The sequence below is a fragment of the Carlito syrichta genome, unplaced genomic scaffold (genome assembly GCF_000164805.1).
Source record: "Carlito syrichta isolate Samal-C Ts95f unplaced genomic scaffold, Tarsius_syrichta-2.0.1 Scaffold117622, whole genome shotgun sequence".
In the NCBI taxonomy this organism is placed as follows: Eukaryota; Metazoa; Chordata; class Mammalia; order Primates; family Tarsiidae; genus Carlito; species Carlito syrichta.
In genome coordinates this window covers 38,267-42,696 of record NW_007061718.1, presented here as the reverse complement: position 1 = coordinate 42,696, position 4,430 = coordinate 38,267, and the positions used below count along the sequence as shown (strand labels likewise).

The window sequence follows — 4,430 nt, the reverse complement described above, 5'->3', positions numbered from 1 at the left end:
TTCCCCGGCCACCGCAGCCTCGACCTGCTGGGCTCCGGCAATCCTTCCGCCTCAGCCTTCCAAGTAGCTGGAACTACAGGTGCACGCTACCACGCCCAGGTAACTCTTTTTTTTATTTATTGTAGAGATGAGATTTCGCCAAGTTGCCCAAGCAGGCCTTGAACCCACAGGCTCAGGCAATCCACTCACTTCAGCCTCCCAAAGGTGCAGGATTACAGGCTGAGCCACCGAGTCTGGCACCTAATGTTATTAACAAGTTAGATGTCAGATTTATGCCATTGTTGGTAGCATGCATACAATTTAAATATTTTAGCTTCCATTATACAACTGAATCTACATTACTGAACTTCATGGGCCCCGTTCATAAGGAATGAAGAGAGGGAAAAATCAGCTACTTCATGCAATGGCTGGCAAGCAGCCTGGGTTTCCCCGGCATTGTCAGACAAACCCATGACACAGGGAGCGCTTTGGAGCCGCTCTGAACATGGGAGGGTGAGGACAGAGAATGATGGTTGGGGGATGGGCACCCTTTTGGAGTAGGGAGAGAGAGCCAAGACTTGTTTCTCTTTTTGAAAAAGAGCTACTCCACCTTTGTTCCAAGGGAAAATGGAATACCCATTAAGACTGGTGACACTGGGAATTTTTATTTCGGCTCAGTTTCTTTTGTTGTGACTCCATGGCAAAGGAGAGGAATCTGGGGTAAGGAGGTTCAAGCCAAGATGAGAAAGAACAAGAATGCCTTCCAAGGATTTCTTCTATTGTCTCTGGGAGAATAAATATTTATAGAGAAGGTTCAAGTGAAGTTTGGCTCAATGATCATGGCTTTAAGACTAAGCCTTTGAGAGAGTACATGTATAACTAAGCTTAAATGAAGGGTGATTCAATTAGGCTTCCCAGGGAAAACCAAGAAACCTTAAGATAATTTCTTATCTAAAATCTAATTGTGTTCTCAAGTGGAGTAAGAAAACCACTCTGAATTATCCCAGATCAATAGACTGCAGCAAAAATGTACAGTCAAATTGGATTCTATTTTAAGTAATTAAGTTACTTTCCCTCACAGGCTCTATAATTTGCCCTGAACAAATGTGATTGGCCACAGAAAGATAAGGCATTGCAATTTTTCCTCCGAAATGGATTTTCTGTGCCAGAAACAATTACAAAAAGTAGACTAAATATTGCCTTAATTATATCCTACTTACTATTTCACTGCATGCCTGGAGTGCCCTGCTTCTGTTCCCGAGTAAGATAGGGATTGCTACTATAGTTTAGTTTATCTTTAAATGGAAACTGGAGCTGAAATTTACTCAAGAGGCTCAGGATTGCACAATGGAAGTGTAAATAGTGGTGAGTGATGTTACATAAGACTCCAAAATCTTGTGCAAAATAGTAGCTGTGGGGAGCTTGCTTCAGCACACCTTCCTTTTGAGCTCTCAAGTGCCCTCACATTAACTTTTAGCTGGTTGGCTGAGTGGCTGAGAAGGTGCTAGGTGTTGCAACAGATTAAGCATAAAAGTGTAGAGACTTGCATAGAAGATATTGCAAGGGGGGTATTTTGGTTGTGGTTAATTATATGAAGAAAATATTCACTTTTACCTTTTATTTTCTTTATTAACAGTTCAGTTAACTTATGACCAGGTGTTCTGAAAGGCTATAGTAGGTAATGCTTAACAGTCATGATTGGAACAACAAATGGACTTGGCTATTGGCTCTGCCTCCTGAAAGTGCAAGTTATGGAAAGTCTCTGAACCTGTTTTCTTGTCTGTGAAAAGGGAGTGATGGTATCTCTGCTGAGGATTAGATGAGAAAAGCACATAATATTTGGCATGGCACAGATCTGAATTACACAAGGGGATGGTACAAGAAATTTGAAACACTATTGCATACCTTTTCTTCTTTATGCAAGCTTATCCTTCTGAAAGATGATATTCATCAGAATGAATACCAGCTGGATATTTCTAAACTTCTGAGTTGAAACTGCTTAAAGCTTCAGATTTTTAAGTCATGTTACCTGGTTTGAAATATTGGCTCTGCTATTTACTACATGCCTTTGCCCAAGTTTCTTAGGCTCTCTGTGCCTGTTTCCTTCTCTAAAAAATTCAAGTAGTAACAGAAGCAGAATTGATTATAGAGTTGTGACAAAGTTTGAGTAAAACATTACCATGAAAATACCTAGGACAGTACCTTGCATGCCATAAACATGGCTATTATTTTTGTCTTCTGCCAGTCAAAAGAATGTCAGCAGAAATCAGAACATGACACTAAGTTTATTATGTGTTTTTATTAGCAACTTATATCAGACTGTACATTGTAGATGCTTAAATCAACCCACTCCTGAAAACTGAAAATCAGCATTTCTATGTCACTTTAGGCTCTGATTATGTGCAAAATCTTCTACAGCAAAATCACAAAGTGTAATCAAACCATTTAAGAATGGGGGTGGGGTGGGGAGATAGTCCTCGGGAATGGACAGATTATACACAAACAGCTGAGGATCATTTCTAGCTTTACGTGATTCACTACATACTCTGAAATGTTCAGTTCCCTTTTCTACAGTCCTACAACCAGACATACAGCATCTAATATCTTGGCCACAGGTCCTGCCTAGATACACATCAATATGAAACACAAATATTTATATAAATAAGTCAATTAAACCTCACAAAAACTAAAGAAGCAGAAGACAAAATCCAACAATCAATAAAAGCTGTACAGTACTGTCAGTCTTTTACATCTGAAAAATGTGTAACTTAAAAAAAAATTCTTTTTTTTTTTTTTTGAGTTGGAGTCTCACTCTGTCGCCCAGACTGGAGTGCAGTGGCCGCTCCCGGCCACCGTAGCCTCGACCTGCTGGGCTCCGGTGATCCTTCCGCCTCAGCCTTCTGAGTAGCCAGAATTACAGACATGCGCTACCACACCCGGCTGATTTTTTGATTTATTGTAGAGATGAGGTCTTGCTGCCCAGGCAGGTCCTGAACCCGCGGGCTCAGGCAATCTACTCACCTCAGCCTCCCAAAGGCATGGGATTACAGGCTGAGCCACCGAGCCTGGTTAAAAAAAGTTCTTTATGGCATAAAAAAAAATGTCTTTTACATCATTGTTAGCTGGAGTGGAAACTTGAAGACTCAGACTCAGTTGAAACAGATGAACGTCCACCTTGCTTTCCTTTGGAGAGGATCTTGAGGCTGGACCCTCTGCTCACAGAGGTGAGTGCGTGCTGGGCAGAGGTTTTAAATTTGGCTCCAAGGAAAGCTTAGAGGATGGGAATCAGGCAACAGTGGAAAAAAGCTAGGGCCTTGGTGATGGAAATCCACTTGTGCACAGTGTTCTCAAACTCACATCCTTGCTTGATGATTTCCAGGAGGATGAAGGAGTCAGTGGTGATCCCAATGTAGTAAGGCAGCCAGCAGGCAAAGAAAGCCAGGATGAGGATGACTGTGGTCTTGAGGGCCTTGCACTTCTGGTGGCTCTTGGAGTGCGACAGCTTGGAGATAATAATGCAATAGCAGGAGAGGTAAGATAAGGCCAACCATGATGTGCTGAAACTGGAACACAACCACCCACAAGTCACTGGGATAGAAGCGGTCACAGGTGTATCTGCCTTCTGCCTCACTGACATTGGCAGAGATGAAATCGGGAATAGTCAGCAGGAGAGTGGGGATCCAGACACCAACATAGACCACCTTTTCAGCCAACAGCTTCCTTGGTTTCTGACTATTGGTGGCGTGGACGATGGCCAGGTAGCTGTCCAGAATGATGAAGACCAGGATGAGGACACTGCTGTAGAGGTTGACTGTGTAAATGACATAGACCATCTTGCACAGGAATTTCCCAAAGTACCAGTTAGCCACAGCGTCAACCGCCCAGAAGGGAAGCATGATGACAAAGAGGAGGTCGGCCACAGACAGGTGCAGCCTGTACTTGTCCATCATGCTTCTCAGTTTCGTCTGGAAACCCATGACCAGGATGACCAATCCGTTGCCCACTATGCCAGTCAAGAAGGTGATAGCGTAGATGGTGGGCAGAAATATCCGGTTGAAATCAACATTTTCATTCCGGAAACAGTGTTCTTTTATGGAGTCATAGTCCCCTGAGCCCATTTCCTCGTGTAGTTATCTAAGTGTATATCTGCAATAGAGGCAAGGGAATGGATATTCAGTTCCAAGTTCAGCAGGCATTATCCAAATTTTAAAAAAATGTTTTTGGGACTTAAAAAAGCAATTTATAAAACCCAATTCAAGGTAGATTTCTGCAGGAAATTCTAAAGTACTAGGCTAGGGGCACAAGAGAATTATGGTAGAATATGAAAACCCTCCTCCCCATCTTCCCCACAGTCACTTCATAATAGCCCTCTTTAGTAGAACCAATTACAAAATTCTTTGCTTAGAACTGAGATTCTGAGGGTTTCAAAGTCACATCTTGACTAACTCTTC

General features: G+C 42.4%; 1 pseudogene; it reads right to left on the bottom strand.

Moving 5' to 3' along the window:
* Positions 1 to 3,097: 3,097 nt before the first annotated feature.
* Positions 3,098 to 4,146, bottom strand: LOC103277110 (annotated as a pseudogene).
* Positions 4,147 to 4,430: the final 284 nt, after the last annotated feature.